At 41.5% G+C, this 19,985-nt stretch overlaps 1 protein-coding gene across 17 annotated transcripts in view; it reads right to left on the minus strand.

Moving 5' to 3' along the window:
- Positions 1 to 19,985, minus strand: part of SEMA5A (semaphorin 5A) — a 356,558-nt gene that overhangs the window by 304,750 nt on the left and 31,823 nt on the right. For 4 of the 17 annotated variants that reach the window (XM_054816279.1, XM_054816276.1, XM_054816277.1 and 1 more), the window contains one exon: positions 12,083 to 12,182. The exons of 12 other annotated variants lie outside the window; for them this stretch is intronic. The gene's annotated coding sequence lies outside the window, so the exon portion shown is untranslated. Of the gene's footprint in view, positions 1 to 9,443; positions 9,624 to 12,082; positions 12,183 to 19,985 lie in introns of all 17 variants that reach the window. One more of the 17 variants, XM_054816275.1, reaches the window with a different exon arrangement.

The raw sequence follows: 19,985 nt of genomic DNA on the forward strand, positions 1-19,985 counted from the left end.
GCAGACTCCTGGCAGGACCTGTGGACCTGTGGAGAGAGGAGCCCACGCCAGGGCAGGTTTGCTGGCAGGACTTGTGACCTTGTGGGGGACCCCACGCTGGAGCAGTTTGCTCCTGAAGGTCTGCACCGCATGGGAGAGGGCCACGCTGGAGCAGTTCGTGAAGGACTGTAGCCCGTGGGAGAGACTCACATTGGAGAAGTTTGTGAAGGACTGCCTCCTGTGAGAGGGACTCCATGTTGGAGCAGGGGAATGATGAGAGGAGTCCTCCCCCTGAGCATGAAGAAGCAGCAGAAACAACGTGTGATGAACTGACTGTAACCCCCATTCCCTGTCCCCCTGTGCTGCTGAGAGGGGAGGAGGTTGAAGCCAGGAGTGAAGTTGAGCCCAGGAAGATGGGAGGGGTGGGGGGAGGTATTTTAAGAGTTGATTTTATTTTCTCATTCCTCTACTCTGTTTTGCTTAGTAATAAATTAGATGAATTCCCTCTCTAAGTTCGGTCTGTTTTGCTCGTGACAACAATTAGTGAGTGATCTCTCCCTGTCCTTATCTCGACCCATAAGCTTTTTGTTGTACTTTTCCCCCTTGTCTACTGAATGAGAGGAGTGAGAGAGCAGCTCTGGTGGGCACCTGGCCCCCAGCCAGGGTCAACACACCACAAAAAGCTACTAGGGACAATGTCTGTTGGCATCAGTGCAGATCATTACCGCTTGTCAAGTTCAACCTGAGAGAAGTGTGCACGCTGGCACAAGCGCTCCTCCTCCCGCTAACAGCCAGCCACCCTCCTTCCCTGCTGCTTTTTATACCAGTGGCGGTGCTCGGCAAGTTGCCATTACAGCGAGTTAAAGTGACTTACCCACAGCATAGTTATCCCCTCAGTCAGTGCAAGAGAAGGCCAAGGCCACAGGGCTGGGAGCAGGAGGCACTGGAGGACAGAGATGAAGCCATCCCCCATCAATGACAGGCAGCCTGTGCATGTTGTACCTGGTGCAGGTGTCAAGGTGTTGGTAGTGGCAGGGCCTGCAGGTGCAGCCCCTGTGGGGGGGAGCAGCCAGTTCCAGCCGGCTCCAAGGGCCCCCACTGCAGGGCACAGCTGAGCCCCTCAGCCACGGGCAGGCGCCTCGGGGAAAGCCTGGGTAAGAAAGGGCAAAGCGCTGCCCGGCAGCCAGGGCTGAGGGAAATGGGGTGAGAAACAGCCCTGCGAGCCCCGAGGGGAGAGCGGGAGGAGGGCAGGAGGGGCTCCAGGCCTCCCGCTGAGGTGCCCCTGTGGCCCCAGGAGAAACCCCAGGAGCAGGAGAGAGCGGCTAGGCAGGCGTCTGGCAACCAGCCAAGGTCAACCCACCACACATCCATGGTAAATACCCTTAGATCAGCTCAAACCAATGCTGAAAGCATGCTACAACACTCAAATGTTGCCCTACACTCTGGTGTTTCATCATCCATAGTTAGGCAGACACACAGGTGCAGTGTCAAATTATCAAATGAGAACATAATTTCAGGTTTCTGTGTTGATTTAAGCCCTCAGTTTTGGCAAATGATGCTGCAAACAGTGCTGGCTTTTAAAGGACGTATCCAAATGTTACATGCTTTCAAAAAAAATTAAAATTCCTTGTTCTTTTTAGAAATAGTGTGGCTATAAGTGCAAAAATAAGTCAGAGACTCAAGGTCACATAACACCTGCAACTATTTGAAACTCATTCGATCTCAAACAAATAGGCCCTTTGTTTGCAGCCCACCTTCCGTATTTTCAAAAGAATATTTTATTTAAAAGTAGGTTGTTGGTCTGTGTTTTCTTTTTTTAAAAATCACACAACACTACTTTTTCCTTCTTCCCCTCTCTATTTCATTCTAAGAGCTTATACCCTACCATTATCAATACCCAGCATCCAGTATCATAATTACCATCAATTTCAAATGAAATAAGGCTTTGATTTCAAGAAAGATTACTCCCATTTCTATTACAGGCACCCATACCCTCTGACAAACCAGCTATACCAAAAGGATTCCCAGCCAAACCAGTAAGCAACTCCTACAAGGCTCCTAAAAGCCTTCTCTAGTGACCAAATATGAAGTGATAGTATTTGGCTGCCAAAAAAATTTGGGGAATTGTTAACATACTGTTGAATCTCTTCATGCAGGAACATCTGCTGCCCAGTGCAGGAAGAGAGGAGAGTGGAAATGCTTAGACCCACCAATCACTTCTGACACAAGAGGGTAGGCAAAATTCTTCCACCAGAAAGAACAGTTTAGTCCTATTTGTATCTCAGGCCAGGTATTTCAAGTGGTGCTACCTTTTCAACTAAATTGACTTTTACTAGCCTGAATCATCAACATCTGAGCTAATAACAGTTTTCTTTAGTTTTTCCATTACTAAGAAAAGTATTTCCATTATTAAAGGAAACTTCATGGAGAAAGGTACTGAGTAACTGGCAAAGTCGTTTGAAAAATATTACACTGTCATGTCCATGTCCAAATTAGCTCCTTAAAGATATAGTTAATCCATAATAAGAGGAAAATTAAGCACTTTAGCTATCATCACTTGAATGCTACAAAGCCCCAAAGGGTGGAAAATATATATACTTTATATATAAACAGTTGCAACCATTCACTACGGAGAAAGCTATAGCTGATGAGATTTTAAAATTGGGAACAGGGGAAAACCAGACTCCTGCATAGAGCCTACAAACTAGAAAAGAGTGGAGCTAGACAGCTTGTATTAGATTGCAATTAATTTTACCATTTAAATGCTTAAAGCTAATCTATATGCTGTCACTGGCTTAAGTGAAGTCAAAAATAAGGGGCAATGAAAAAAAGAGGGGAAAAAAGAGACACTACTAGTCATGTTTTTCTCCTCCACTTCTTGATTCAGCAAGTGCAGTAATTCTGTTCTAGCCCTAGGGCTGCTTTCAGTTGTATTCAACTGCTGCAACTGCTACTCCAGTATGCTGGAGTTTTCAGAATACTGTGCCAAAATTAAATACAAGATGAAGAATGCAGTGGACCACTATGTCAATAAACTCTGCCGAGCAAATTATTTTGAAGTCCATGTTGTATAACAGCAAGGATAAGGCAAGGGAATGGAGGCCAGCCCACTAAACCAGCCAAGATGGGATAAGGTGGATCAGAAGACAGCAGCAGCTGTTTCGGAGAGGTGTTAGCAGCAAGAGCCAAGCCTACCTGAGATGAGCTTGGGAATCCCTGCTATGACCAAGTGTCTTCTGCCATAACAATGTGCTTACACTACCATGCTGAAACACGATGGTTCCACGAAAAAACTCCTTGTCTGCACATCGTCTGGCACAAGTGGGTATTGGCAGAGTTATAACATAAGCACTCAGTAGATATTTATTAATTTTACTAGTACAATATGCAATAAAGATTTTTTTAAAGGTATTAATTCATTTAATTTTTATTTAATATAGTTTTCCTTTAATATGCATTATATTGAGAATCACAAATATATTTTATTGCATATTACTTACAAGCTTATTAAAAACCTGCCAGCACGTGAATTAAAGTTACTTATTAATGAGAAACTTTTCAACTGTTTCAATTAAATCCATTAGGATAGTGCTAACAGTTTTGTACTTTAAACAAGAAGGTGTCTAAAAAATTACTATGTTACTAACATTTCACTAAAATTTGGTTTGCCAGGAAGCTGAGGTGGGGGCAGAAAAATGAGTTAGGGATGAGCAAGCCAGGGCAACTGCTGCAGAGAAAACTGATTGCCTTCCCCCCTCATTCCCACCTCCCCTCCGAGCTTAGGTCCCAATGACTGTATTAAGATTTAAATTTGAGTAAAATAAAGAGTTCACCACAACCATGCAATTATCATATATTTGATTGTTCTAACATGTATTCATAGGGAAATTTATACAAATTAATTTTGTATCAGTTTCAGTATTCTGGAATATTAAAATGGGTTCCACTACTAAAAAAGATTCAGTAGAGGAATGGCAATGCACAGGTATTAAACATTTTAAACATATTTTCCTTTTAATTTGGTGATTTGTTCCTGAGTGGTTTTTGAGACAGCTATATAAAAAAATATTAACTTGTCTACACATATCAAGCCATATAATGACTATCAAAAATATATTCCTACTATTTTCTCAGTCATAATTTCTTGTTGATTTATACTCAGTCTCATTGGTCGTTTTAAGTACTAAGACAATGACTCAAGAGCTACCAGGTCTTTCATCATGACCCACATACTAACCATTCTGATTTGTTTTAACAGAGAGTTTTTACAGAGGAACCAAGTAGGATTTCCTCTAGGAGAGATACTGACCTTTGAAAATATTGTCCTACTAGTGTTCCAATTATACAAACAGTAAGCAGACCCTTCAATTACACTATGCAAACTTACAGCCTCACTGATAAAAGCCTACTGTGCTCCAGGGTACTTTAGAAGCAGCAGTCTTCTCTATGTAAAGATACAAAATTATAAGTATATAAATGCCTTTTAAGAATAATCTCAGCTTTATGCAATTTTTTCCCCCAGAAATCTTAGGCATCACAGCAAGTCATACAAAAATAAAATGTCACTGATTAGCAATCACTGACTGAAAGTTGAGAGTTTTCACACTGAAGCACAGAACTGGTTTTTTCCCCCCATCAATTTATATCACTGTGTTTTGTGCCTCAAACTTTCTTTGATCTGGCAAAAGGTGTGTTCCAACCTTTTGCAAATACAAAGGTTAATATGTATACTGTTCCAAAACATAACCGAAAGGCTTATAATCTGTGTTTTATAGATGACCTCTTCAGAGATTTGTCTAATCCCTGGTCTTAACATCTCTAAATCTTTAACAGAGAAAGCCTGGATCTAGACTCTACACTTGTTTGAGGCTACATGAAATGCCAAAGTTAAACTTTGCGAAGTAAAAAACAAAGAACATTGGAATTGCCTTAAAAAGGAATATACCTGCTTTATCTTCCACTGGAAGATAAACACAATTCAGGAAGAATTATAACTATATTTAACAAGTACACTAACTGTGCTGAATTAGATCAAAAACCATTAAACCATGAATGCACATTTTTTTCCTAAGAGAAGACCGCATTTTTTACACCAGCTTAATGTCTTTTGCTGCAGAACAGTGTCATGTTTCATAACAAGAATTATAAATTTCAGATCAGTTCAGCTGTTCAAGGTTATGCATTTGTGGCAGTCACCTAGTTGTGCTTTAATATAAATCACAAGTTAAATACTGTATCTAAAGGTTTAAAAAAAAAAAACCATCAGTGTATCCTAGTTTTAAAAGTCAAAAAAATATTTCAGAACTTTTGAAACAATAATTTCAAGCAGATTATCATAACAACAACAGCTGGGCTGATATTTAAGTGCAAATTTTTAAAAATGCATTTCTATTGCTGTTAGTTATATTTAGGATAAATAAATATGCCCCTGCATTTCAAGCTATGAAGTTACAATGCCTATAGTGCAGCTGTTTGCACAGGATCATTCCCTGGCTAAAGCCAGGCATTCTGGCACTGATGTATTAATATTCAACTCGGCAGATTAGCATAAGCAGAGGCTGTCGAAAAGGATGAGTGGGAGAGTGGGAGTATAAAGTATATAGAAGATGACATCTATCTCTAGGAGGTGGTTAGTTTAATTATCTATGAAGTTATCGATCCCAAGTTAGGAAGCAGCTGAGCAAGTGTTTTAGGGAATGCCATGTGTAGCCAGCTCACGATTAAAAGAATACTCATGCCCTTAAAGTAAACTGGAAAGCAAGAAATACTTTGGCAGTTGGGAAATGCGCATTAAGCAGAATCAAAGCATAAACTTAAAATATTCATGTCTGTGTGTGCCAACTCTATGGTGGATTTTTTCATACAGAAAATTCCACATGACTTCAAATACAAGTTTTAAGAAATATTTTCCTACTTTTCTCATTAAATTTCCTCAAAATGAGTAATGTTGAAAGATGTTCTTGTTTCTACAGTTAAGTATTGGGCATACTACAAGTTTCTGGTCAAATAACTTTCCCATGAGCCACAGAGTGGGCACACAAGTATTTTGTGCACCAGGAAAAGAACAAACATTTATGTTCAGTGAAACAGAATACAAGCTTAAACCCAAAATGCCACCAGTTAGGAACCCAAAAGTTTAACCCCATTCTACAAAACAAGGTCCTTCCTTTTTTTTTTTTTTTTAAAGTAAACTCTAATCCTAGGCTCAGTCCTCGTAATCTCATTTGTACCTTCACCACCTATGACCCTGGGTATAGTAAGGTTATTCCAAGCTCCTCTCAACATCACCTTTCTGATCTCTTTACATGAACATACACAATTAACAAGCAGTAGGGAGATCACTTCGGTTTGAATTATAAACCGAATGCTGCCATTTCTCATTCTCTAAATACCCATAAATTAAGCTGTAAAGGGACTTGAAATTCACAAGGTAAACGTAAGATGTGGGATAAACAGAGTTCCTTATCTGCAACATGCTATGGCCAAAGTCTCAGTAACTTAGCAAAAGGCTGCACACTTATCCTCTTCAGAGGGCAGGGCTTGTTTACACAAGGAAATGCCCACACAGTTCTGTGGCTACAGTTATTGTGGAAGTTCCCGTAAATAGGTCAGAAAAAAACGCTCCTTTCTCCTTTTCATATGCTGCTGCAAACCACTTGCCAGTGGAAACCCCTGGTCAACTTGGTTAGGGCAGCACGTCACTGAAATTTTTTTTCAGAGTTTATCTATGCTGCAGCCATACCAATTCAGCTCTACGTTTGTTAGCATAGGTATCAATAGCAGAGCAGGCATGAACCTGATCACGTCCCTACAAATGTAAGCTAGGGGTGAAGCTCAAGTCACCAGTGTTTCCAACCTATCAGTCCCTGAAATAGATATATGAAAACTAGCCTGGGAACATCTGCGTGCACGTCAGTCACAGTTCCCCACTACAGTGCAGTCCTACCCAACCAAGGCTTCGTACCTACAGAACTAGTATTCGGCACCTCAGCATGACACACTATTACTGAACTACTACTAAAACTGTTATTGAGAACCATCTTTACAAGTGTTTTAATTTTATTAATGTGTGCTTATCCACTGGTGCTCAAATATTATGATTAGAGGGGACAAAAATTAAACAGATTAGACAGAATAATTTATTACATAAAGGAACTATGCCACAAGTCCTGAGACAGTAATAACACAACCAAAGCCAAATTTGAATACTCAGCTCCTCTCTGAACATTTGCCTTATTTCTTCTTATTTATTTTTTATTTTTCAGAAAACCTATACTCATATTCCTTGATTCACAAACCCTCAAGATTAACTTAAAAGCCTGCCTGTGCTTTCAAAGTATATGATTACTAGTGAATAATGAATGTGCATGCAGAAGAAAATGCTAAACCTTTATACTAGGAAGGTCATTTTGGTTATTTCTAAATTATTGATCTTTTCATCTGTTTCACTAACATTCTTCATCAAAGTCTTCAGCTCAACCTTTTCTACTTTTTAGCCCTTTAAAGTCAGGAGAACGTACAAGTTACTACTTTGAATGCAATATGACATAATTCTCATTTTTTGGTATTTTGCAAATTTGGAAGGGTTAAATTACCTTCTCTGTGAAGCACAAAGGAAAAAGGAGTAAACCCCCAAAGTCTTCCTGATTCACGCACACACTTCTAGATATGCCAGATTCATCTTGTTAATCAGCCATATCCAACTAGTATTTCTTTATTCATTTCATCAATAAAATATTACCTCAATACACTGTTATACTGTCACATTCACATTCCCAAGCCCTCTGCTTCCAATTTTTTAAAATACTTCACTATTATAAATAGTTTTCCCCTTGAAGGTTAGAAAATAAGATTACTTTTGTGTTAAAGGGCAATTTTTGACATATGGCATTACAAAAGAGTCAATGAATATTGCATTTATATAAAAGGATTTGGGGCATTGAAACTTCTTTCCCTTTTCCCTCAAAAATTACTTTATTCATCTCAATGTGCTTTTATTTTATAAAAACGGTGCTGAAGATTAGAAAACATGTATTTGAAAGTGTCTGAATAGAGTCCTGTTTAGACTGCCCAGTTGCACAATGATGACTTAAGTTTTGCTTTTTTGCTTTGTATGATAAAAATATGTAAGTTAAGCAAGTATAATGAAAAATGCCCACAATGATTGTATTCTAGGAAAAGACAACTGGTATTGGTTCCTGAGAGAGTGAAATGACTGTGGTGGTTAACACAGCATTTCAGAATCTAGGCTTCTCCCAAATCAGGTGTTAACAGTTAATTTAGGTGTCTTACTTTGTTAATATATCAATACAAGTGCTATACACATTAGCACCGATATGCATGATGCAATTGAGAGTTCAGTTTCACTTCAGATGAGTTTAAAAAAAACACATACTTATCTATGAAATTCAGAAAGCCGCAGTAATTTGAACTGAATGTTTCCATTAGAAAATTATTTTCTTTAAAGTCAGCTAGACAATTCCTGGAAGTCCTAAAAGACGACAAAATATGTTTTTCTCCTGTCTCTGCATATATTGCCCAGTCAACACAAATGCTTTCGAATGGCCACACAAGTCCCTTGCTCAGCGCCAAGCTCCGTGCTTATCATAACACGAGATACGGACCAGTTTGTATAACAACAGACACAGGAACATTTTATGAAGCACAAACCAGAGACTGATTATAGAAACAAAGTGATAGGCAGTACAACAAAGGAAAAAGCAGTCAGGTCCCCTCCTTGCACCTCCTCGCCATCTACCCTGGAGTCATTTACCAGTCAGATATAATTTGCGATGTGAGTAGCCCCCGCGTCAGCAGGCAACAGAGGGGTCGGGACTGCGGGAAAGCATCGTGGCCCTTCTCGTTATTCTTAGACAGCATTACACCCAGCCAGGCATCAAGGACAAAAACATGAAACATTCACAACTCACTCATACACCACACCCAGAGAAGTCTGCAGAAGGTTTTATGAGAAAAGCAGCTGGACTGTCAAGGACAGTTTACTTCTACAATAAACTCTACTTTAAGGTCTCATCGTAACTACCACCTACATGTTTTTATTTTCATTGTTCATTTCCAAAAAAAGCTGGTCAGTTTAGGACTGACTTTACTTAGGACCTTAAGGACACTACAAAAGGCAAAAACTAGCAACAGTTCATTTTGGCAAGACTCAGCTGCTGAAGTTTATCCTATGCAGGAGGATAGGGCTGAAAAGCACTTCATTTAAATGAAGTCAAAATTTGTTATTTGTCAAATACTAAATAGATATTTCTGTTGTTTTATTTTGACAGAAGCTAGCGAGTTTGTTTTTAGAACAGTATTATCAGCTACAAACAAAAGCTACTGGATTTCACATTAATGGATTACACTTGCCACACAGCTGCCAAAAAAAAATTTTCAGAAATACTTTTTCCACAAAAGTACAATAAATGCACACACAATAAGAATTCCTCAATGTTTCTCACCTGTTAGGCACCTTTGTATTTTTATCTTTTTAAGCTCTCTTGGATCTCAGTGGTCACAAAAATTCCAGTACAGGAAGTGCTGTTAAATCTCAGCTCAATGAATGTACACACAACCAAAATGCAGCTTTCCATACAGTATCCTCGCTTTGTGACTAAATCCTTGCTGGGAGAAAGCAGCTACTGCAATGCAATACAGACAGAAAAGGTATAGAATAGCATACCATGAGCAAAGTTATTACAGGTCACGTCTACATTAAGAGTGCCTTACCAGTATAGCAACTTTACCCCTTCTACTTAAGGGGCAACTACACTGGCAAAAATATCACAGGATCAGAGGGCTGAGGTTGGCAGGGACCTCTGAAGGTCATCTGGTCCAGCCCCCCTGCTTGAGTAGGGCCACCTACAGCTGCTTGCCCAGGACCATGTCCAGGCAGCTTTGGAGTATCTGGAAGGATGGAGACTCCTCCCCTGGAAGGTTATACTCTGTGTTATACACTGTATCAATACTGCAAAGCTGTAACACAAACCAGAAAAGCCAAAGAGTTTAGGTTCCATTTTAATGCTCTGAAGACTTTTCCTAGCAAAACCCCATTGGTAACAAATCACACCTTTCCATCTTTCTGCACAATTACAGCAGTTCTAGGGCACATGGGGTAGACAGGTCACGCAGGCAGTTGATATTAAACATCAGTCTGTCCTATCACTTGTGATGCATCCCATCAAACACAATGAAGTCAGTCAGCTTGATCCAATAGATACGTTGTGCTTTCCAGACCATACCTAATTATGTACTAGCACCTATGGATCCCCAGGCACCAAGCCTGAGCTGCCCTAACACTCACAAAGACTAGCGGTGGAAGTAACTCATATCATCCAATGCATCTGCCGAACGCTGGCAACTATCACATTAATTTGATCTACAACAGGTGGGAAGAGGTCCCCAATAATTAATCTGTGATTATGCTGGACTACTCTCAGCCAGGGTATTAGTCTCAGCATAGAGTGCCCCTATCCACCTCAGGTAGGATTATGTCGAAGATCACTGCAATGAAAAAGCAGCACCTGGTTATTTTCCATTTGCAGGGGTAGCAACTGTCTTTTTCGTGAAAGTTTCCCAAACAGCTATTGCATAAAGCTATTTTTCTGGTACCTGCTGGTATATATTCAGTCTACCCTTATTTCACGCAATATGTATTGTGCGGAGTCATAAGGGAACATTGAGATTTGGTAAAGAAATTGATTATGTTATGATAATTCAAGCAGTAAAACTTGGAAGTAAATCAGAAAACTAGGATGATGTCTTAGAAATTAATGGGAATTAAACAGAATGATTAACAAGAGAGAGCACAATAGTTTGCAGCATTTCTTTGGGGAAAAAAACTGTTCAAAAAGCTACATTCTGCCTCTATGGAAACACACAGGAACGGCTAAATTAAGCTATTAAAAATATTTAAAATACTTGTTCTTAGCAAGAAGTTACATGGACCATGAATTTGGTCTGTGACAGATTGAGATTACTTGTTCACAAAATAAGAACACCAGCTTCTCACCAATGGAATATATTGGGCTGCAGTTCTAAGTATCAGCAGAAGTGGTAAAGACGACTGCTATATTAGAATAAGAAAAGGACTTTAAAGGTTATGATTACATCACAACAAGATTAGATATATGGCTTAGAGTACATTTTCATTCTCAACAGACCTATGGAGAAAACTAAGATGAAATTGAAACCAAAGTGGTTTAAACTTCCTGTGCTTTCATCAAAGTAATTTTCTCTCATAGCAAAGTTTTATTAACCAGTTTTCTTTCTGACAGGTGATCAAAGAAGTAAACGCATAGGCAACAGTTACTGATAGAAAAATAAAGTGCATTTTTAATACATTTCTAATGCTTGGTTGGGAGGGTTGTTGGGTTCTTTGGGTGGTTTGGTTTTTTCCCCCCTTCCTTTACCTAAATAAGAGGGAGAAAAAGCCTTCAAAATCTAAGTTTGTCATACTTACTCCTGAGCAAAGACATGCAATTTGTCTTAGAAGAAATCTAATTCAAGTTGATATAGCAATTAAAGAATTTTTTTTTTAAATTCTTTAACCAAGATACCACTCTTCTTGAAGCAAGAGATTGCAAGAGAAGTAGCAGGGAAGCATGATTAGTACCTCCCCATCACTGCATCTTCAAAATTAGTATCTGCTCATAGAGAAACCTCAAAAACTCTGGCTTCCTTCAGGTGCTCTATCATCCCATGGCACAAAAGAAAGTGTCTGCATGGAGCATTTAAGAGGAGACAGAGCAAGGGTGTCAGCAGCAATGTAAGAAGTCAGGATACAAGAACATGTAGGTCTGCGCATGCTGTCGTTCCTGGTCAATATAAGAAGATATGTGTCTGTGGAAAAAGAATTTTCCTAGATTTAACCTAGGACAAGAGCAAGTTTACCTGGCCACATCTGGAATCTGTGGCAGAATAGAGCTACAAAGGATTTCCTACAGAGCCCACTGACATGAATGCAAAAGTATATTCAGCTCAGACCCCAAACGCTGTGTTGCACATCTAAAATTCTGAAGGCCAGATTGAGACTTAATAATCCTACAGTAACAATAATGTTATGGTACATAACCATTATACTTGGCTATTGTTCACTTACTGATTTATGAGGCAAAGATGACCAGTTCAGCCCTCTGGAAAAAAACAGAAACTTGATAGGAAGAAGTAGGTTTTCTCTTTTTAAAAGGCAAATGCTTCATCTGCAGATAAATAAATAACAGGATGAGGAAAATATATGGGATGTGATGCTCCATTAACAAACATCACATCTGTTACTCATATTTTAATATCTTCACTGTCACCCTGAAGTATACCATGCACAATTAAGAGAAAATTGCAATGCAATTTTTAAAGTAAATTATTGTCAACAGACATACAGCACTAAGCCAAATGCAAATCACTAAATCAATTCAGCAGCAGTTTAAAAAGTTTTGATTAATCCTCAATTCATTGCTATGCTATTATAATATGTTATTAAACGCACCCACCACTTTAAGACTCCCTCATTTCATTTGTAATTACAGTAAATATTGATTGCAAGGGTGGCCTGGAGACAGCTCCAAAACATGCAACTCCAGTCCCTGGAGGCAGAGCTTAGTGACAATATTCTGCTCCCATGACTGCCCTTCAGACAGACTCAGCAGAGATATAAAAATTCAATATATTAATTTACTGGTTAAAATGCATACCTGCTTGGATTTTGCTCAATTAAGCAGAGAAATTTGTTACAGCACACATTTTTTTTTATAGAAGCCTTAATCAATTTTATCTTTAAATGCTGCTGTGGAAACTGTTCCAAAGCAGCTCTAAAGACAGCCTGAAAAGTGAATCACAGTCTTGGAGCACAACTAAGAGCACTGGCCACCATTAACTTTCTTCTCACTGGTTCTTCAACAAAACCAACGCATACAGCTAACGCAGACCATAGCCAGTTCGGCACAGTAAAAACCGAGCTCTTCTAAACAGAGCAGTAAGTGACTACACCTCTCTTCCGACACCTGCTCCTGCTGCTGTAAGGAGGCAAACACAACAGTACTCCTTCATCCCACTCTCCCTTTTACCCCCTTAGCAGAAGGGATGATGTATCTCCAGCTTCTCCCTCTAAAATCTACTGTGCGCCCCCTTCCCAAAAGGTGTGGGCACTCAAAGCTTCTTCACACTTCTTCACTTCTTGCCAGGTTAAGGGACAGCCTAGCAGAGAGTCCTCATTTACAAACTTAGTATCTCCAGGCCAGCCCCCCTGCAGCTCCTAATGGAAGAGCAGCTATAAAAAACATTTTGTCCATGAAGCTCCCCCTACCATAATGAAGTTGATACACTGCAGATTCGATCACAGATTTTCATACGCTTCAATAAAGAATAAAAATAAGCTGAATTTTAATTTTCAGACCTATAGGTTAAACAATCCTGTGAAACATATCTAGAAGATTAGCTTGTGTAAATACACGGTGTGAACCTCCTGACTAGTTGTTTAGAATGGTGCTGGTCTAACTATGAGCTATAGCACGGTTTCATTTAAAGGCACCACCAACATTTGGCAGAGAATTCAGTCACACCTTGAACCCAGTTGCATTAGAAGATTTTGCAGAGCAAAGAAGAAAACCTCAGAGTGACCGACCCTTCAGTCCATAGCAAAGAATTGTTTCCTCTACATCTTCCTTGCTATAATCAAATACAGATGGGATTGCTATTTGTTTGTCATTACCCTAAAACACATCTCCCCACACAAAACGCCATTACACATATGGAATGCCAGGAATTACTAAAATAGACTTCCAGTAACTGTATATGCCAAGGAACAATCTACATGGAATTTTAACCTAACCAGTTTGTTTCACAACGTTGATACAATGTATTAAAGCACCATTGCAGCCCTGTAACTTGTCTTCCATCTTGCAGTCAGCCACGACATAAGAAAATGACTAAATTCTTTCTGTCCATTATTTGAGGAAGGAGGTTGGACAACAGTCAAATTAACTTTTTTGCAGTCCATCCATTTACATACTCTAAAGATTGAACGCAGGAACAAAATTTCTTCTGTTCTTTCTCTGTGTTTGCTGGATTCAGAGTGAAATAAAAAAAAGTATGCGTATGCATGTGCATATATCATATGTTAATTAAACTAAGGCTAGGTCTTGTGTGTGTATGCTCAGAACAGCTGACATGAGTTTCCATAATGCTTCTACAGATCAAACTCAGCTGTACCGAAAGTTCATATGATATATAGTACACGCAGATAAAAAAAATCCAATTAGATTTTTTGGAACTTTGCTCTCATTAAAGTACCGCAATAAAGCGGCCAAATCTCCAGAAGTGCTCAGTAGTAAGTGGATTACGTTTTTTGCGGGCACTGTTGGATGCTGAGAACTTTCAGACAAGGCAAAGCAGAGTTATAGCGTGATCACTTTGGCCATCTGGTGCAACAGCAATTGGCTCAAGAGTGACTAATAATTATAGCAACATAAGTTCAAAACTATGATGCTGGTATAAACACAGACTAACACGGCGACGCTGTCGCTATCTGGCACAGGACTCAATCACCTCAGCATCCAGCTCAGGCTGCCGAAAGTTGCTGATCCCTGTGGATCCACTTAGAACCAGCATTTCACACAGAAATGGACCTCCTCTGCCACCAGCCCTTCCACAGGCTGTTCCCCAGTCTAGGGTTCACCTATAACTCATCTGTAACTATAGTCATATACCCTTGAAATGAGAAGGGCACTGCGCCGCTGAAAATTAATGAGCCAACAAGAAATATCCAAAAGCTATTTTTGTGGATAAAACTTTTCCCCAGTAATAAAGTTAAGGGCACAACATCCATAACTATACTATATACATTTTGGGGTGGTTCACTTCATTCTATTTCTGGTCTAGTCTCATAGAGTGAACGTCCATTAGCAGATAGAAAGCATCTTCTTGTTTAGTTTAATTGGAAAGGAGTCCAATGTCTGTGACCCAAGGTTTCTTCAAAATGCAAGGTAAACCAGTAACAATCAAGAGATTTGCTTTGGCTAAGCAGCCCAGGACTGTAACAGTAATGCAGACACAAGCCCTCCCAGAAGGCTCCCATGAAAAATGACTCCCCCCCAAAGCCAACAGCAGCAGCTCAAACCTTCGTTCAGGTCAGACTGGTACATACCAGATCCTCTCACTGCACATCCTATTTTACTGTGTTTAAAAATATGCACCCTTCCCCTCAGCTCCACAACCCACACCACCTGCACACTCTGATACTCCTCAGACTGTGAGGGTATGGGCTGCTCCCTGCTACAGCCAGTGGATGTACAAACCAACCCCAGAAGGAGAAAGGAGAGCGATCCCAGCTGCCCAGCTCCCACACTGGCCCACAGAACAAGCAAGCGGCAAGGTCAGACAGGCTGGACAAATCTGTCGCACTCCCTCCTACCTAATGTGGGGCTGGAGGAGCAACGGTGTGGGGTGCTCCTGCCAGCTGTCCCGCAGCTAGTGTGACCCTCACCACCGACTCACACCGAGGTGACATCTACAGCTGACCAACCAAAATGTTTTCAGTGAAATATGAAGGAGAACCATTCAGGCACAGCAGTGCAGGGCAATCAGACGAGAGTTTTGCGAAATCTGAATAATTGTATTTTCTTATTTTTTTTTTTTTACCACATTGTCCTTATAAAATATTAAAGCAACATAAAAAACATGCAAGAGTTTATCAAGGCCGTCTGACACCTCACACAATAAGATTCTGTTTTCACCGATTTGGACTGCAGCCTCTCAAGGTAACTGCAGACTGAACAGTTTGGGGAACTTTCATCCAAACAGTTTAGTTACTGCCTGGACCAAGATTATGGAAAATACAAGGTCTTGCTCATGCTATACCATTGTGAAGACTATTCTCCGAGACACTCTGCTGCCTTTGGCAACAGGGGAGGGACGGAGCACCAAGCGTTTTCCTATTTGCTATACAGTCAATCAGGGTGGCTGAGCTAAGTGAAGAGCTTCCTGCTGCCAGAATGGATGGACCCACTCCCCCCTCACCCTTGCTTTGTCCACTCCTCAGAGTTCACTGTGATGCTTCGCAATCCCTGATCTCTCTGAGCGACAGAAAATTTCTCATTTTTGGATGAGTCAGGTCACCATCCAAGCAAGTCTGTTCAATAAAGGACGACCCAGGGCACAGTCAGAACTAGGACTGCCCTTGCAGTGGCAGCAAGCACACAGACAAACTTGGGGGCATCTTGTCAGGCTGCATCTTAAGTCAGGCTGGAGAAGGAAAAGCAAAATCTATTTCTACCTAGAGCCAAATATCTACAACACTGCCCAGCTTCAGTATGTTTGTGTAAAGGGAAATATAGACTGACGCAGTCTTTTTACTATTCTGCCCTGTGTTCTGGAGCATGGACCAGAGATCATCATCTTCCACATGAGTCAAAGTGTAATAGGGTTAAACTTCAGCACCTATGATTGAATGCTGACTGAGAGTTATTAAACAGATACTATCATGCAGTTCTCTAGTAAACAGACAGAAAAATTACTACCATTTACAGCGCTTTCTGTTCGGAGTATTATGAATAACTTTTAAATGGAAATGAGAAAACAGAAAACCTATTGACATTCTTCACAGAGACTTTCCACCATTTGTTAGTCACATATTTTGACATCTTGCATTGAATAAGTGTGTTAAGGGATGGGACCGTAAATGTTACTTATGTCCTTTACATACCACTGCTAACGGTGCACTATTTATTTATAGGAAGTCTGCACCTCCACTCTGTAGCGGTTAAGGAGAGGAAAAAAAAAAAAAGCAATGTCAGGCTCAGGCCAAGCCTTTCAGTCACGTAAGTAACTTGTCTAGCAATCTCCACAGTCCTGGCCACGTTCCAGTCCTTGCACTACAAGCTGATCCCTCATCATCTGCTGGTGAAAACAAAAATGTCCAGATTGATCTTGAGTGGTATCTATCACGTTGACTTTTTTCCCCTGTCAGTACAACACTTTCACTCCACAGGGTGGAATGAAGTCTTTCCCAGCCAAACTCTGGCTCCTTTGGAAAAGCTGTCATCCACCAGGTGTACAGCCCAGCTCTTGGAACAAATACAGCCTGTCCAAATTGACTGAGATCTTTTGCTCTTACAGAACAGCCCTTCCAACCCTCTGAGCCCCAGCTGGTTCACCTATCAAAAAGTAAAGGGGTGCAAGCTTTCTACTGCTTCAGAAAATAAGAAGCATAACCATTAAATGCCACATTTTATTTCTGAAAGTTTCCAGATCCTTTTAGCTGAATTATCCTGGATCATAAACACAGTATGTTTGGAGAAAAGGAGCATACTGTATTTCAGCTAAGGTCTATGCTTTCTCCACTTACCTCTACAGGCCAAAGTCAAATGCTGTCAGACAAATACATGTATTATAAATCACATCTTTCAACACCAACAGTTGGCCAGCCTGGTTACACGTTGTGGTGGGTTGAGCCTGGCTGGAGGCCAGGTGCCCACCAGAGCCGCTCTCTCACTCCCCTCATTCACTAAACAGGGGAGAAAAGGCATAACGAAACGCTTGTAGGTCGAGATAAGGACAGGGAGAGATCACTCACTAATTGTTGTCACGAGCAAAACAGACCGAACTTAGAGAGGGAATTCATCTAATTTATTACTAGGCAAAACAGAGTAGAGGAATGAGAAATAAAATCAACTCTTAAAACACCTCCCCCCACCCCTCCCATCTTCCCGGGCTCAACTTCACTCCCGGCTTCAACCTTCCCCCTTCAGCGGCACAGGGGGACGGGGAATGGGGGTTACGGTCAGTTCATCACATGTTGTTTCTGCCGCTTCTTCATCCTCAGGGGGAGGACTCCTCTCATCGTTCCCCTGCTCCAGCATGCAGTCCCTCTCACGGGCTGCAGACCTTCAGGAGTAAACTGCTCCAGCGTGGGTCCCCCACGGAGTCACAAGTCCTGCCAGCAAACCTGCCCTGGCGCGGGCTCCCCTCTTCATGGGGCCACCGGTCCGGCCTGGAACTTGCTCCAGCGTGGGCTTCCCACGGGCCACAGCCTCCTTCAGGTGCCTCCACCTGCTCCGGCATGGGGTCCTCCACGGGCTGCAGGTGGAATCTCTACACCCCCTCATCCTTCCTCCATGGGCTGCAGGGGGACAGCCTGCTTCACCATGGTCTTCACCACAGGCTGCAGGGGGATCTCTGCTCCGGCGCCTGGAGCACCTCCTGCCCCTCCTTCTGCACTGACCTTGGTGTCTGCAGAGTTTCTTACATCTTCTCACTCCTCTCTCCAGTTGCAAAAGCTCTCTCTAAGTGTTTTTCTTCTTCTTAAATATGTTATCACAGAGGCGCTGATTGGCTTGGCCTTGGCCAGCGGCGGGCCTGTCTTAGAGCCGGCTGGCATTGGCTCTATCAGACACAGGGGGAGCTTCTAGCAGCTTCTCACAGAAGCCACCCCTGTAACCCCCCCGCTATCAAAACCTTGCCACGCAAACCCAACACACACGTGGACATTGCAGAGCACACTCCCTCAGATGATAACTGGTGGAAGTGAGACCATAGATCCAGCTGCACTGGGGATGAAACTAAGAGAGGATTGAGAGTGGGAGGCAGAGACTCTCCTGCACTAGCAGTGACTCTCTCAAGACATCCAAGAAGAGAAAGAAGCTGCTTGGTGAGAAAGGAAGAAAAGAAGGGGGATAGGAAGCTATTCAGAGGGAGGGAAATGGTTCCGTTGAGGCAATACCTCCAGAAACAAAGGCATGAGCAGGGAACTACCTAATCCTGCAAGATGGTGTTCATTTGACCTGAAATTCAGATTCTTTTGGCTGGTTGAAGAGACCATCACAGCCACATCAGGAGGGAAAACACAAGGCAGGGGGAATAATCATCATCATCATCATCTGGTCTGTTAGGCCTGAGATAAAAGGAAGGGGGGGAGGAGGAGGACAAAACAAACTTTGACAACAAACCAGAGATGGAACAGAAAAGAAATTGAAAGGGTGGAGTGTGAAAAAACAACTAATGGACATTGCATTACTGAAGGAAAAAAAAGAATAAAAGTTAGATTATCCAGGGTAACGAGTTTGGGATTAGCTGGAGCAGAAGGGAAGGAAGGACTGTGAAGAGACAGGACAGCAAGGCTTCAGGAGGACAGGTTGGGACTGAACAGCAGAGAGAGCAGATGCGGCACAGAAACCCTACAAAGGCAAGACGAGCTGATTAGGTGAGCAAAAACAAGACACTGGTGGGGTCCAAGCAAGACTGGGACAAGCTGATGAAGCAGAAGAGACAGAATATACTTACAGGCCTGTATTGGCAACAAACAAAAAAATAATCTGTGACCCAGATAGCAAAACCTATATAGATGCTGCACTGGAAACCATTTTGGCCATTCAATACATAGAGGGTGCTTATTATAAAGACAGAGAGAGAGACTTTTTACCAAGGCCTGTAGTGACAGGACAAGGGGTAACGAGTTTAAACTGAAAGAATGAGATTGGACATAAGGAAGAATTTTTTTGTTATGAGGGTGGTGAGGCACTGGAACAGGTTGCCCAGAGAAGTTGTGGAGGCCCCATCCCTGGAAGTGTTCAAGGCCAGGTTGGATGGGGCTTTGGGCAACCTGGTCTAGTGGAGGGTGTCCCTGCCCATGGCAGGGGGGTTGGAACAGATGATCTTTAAAGGTCCCTTTGAAGTCTACCCGTCTATGACTCTATGATGATTTCCAACCTCCACCCTGCCTCCCCTTAGCAAACAGCCCTGAAATTCATTGGCCATGTTCTGGTCTATCCCAAAGCTGGTTCACAAAGCAGTAAATCAGTTCCCTATAATATCCTCTAATAACTCATGTAAGGGTGGTCTGCACAATAGATCTAATCATTGATAATGACCCATATCACACACTTTTCACACAAACCCACACAATGCCTTTCTTCTAATGCATATGACAGGCCTGGTGGATTAAAAACAAATATGTAATAAAGGTGGGATTTATACACTTTTTGCACAGAGACACAGAGAAGTGAGGAAAAAAA

The sequence above is a fragment of the Grus americana genome, chromosome 2 (assembly GCF_028858705.1).
Source record: "Grus americana isolate bGruAme1 chromosome 2, bGruAme1.mat, whole genome shotgun sequence".
Classification (NCBI taxonomy): domain Eukaryota; kingdom Metazoa; phylum Chordata; class Aves; order Gruiformes; family Gruidae; genus Grus; species Grus americana.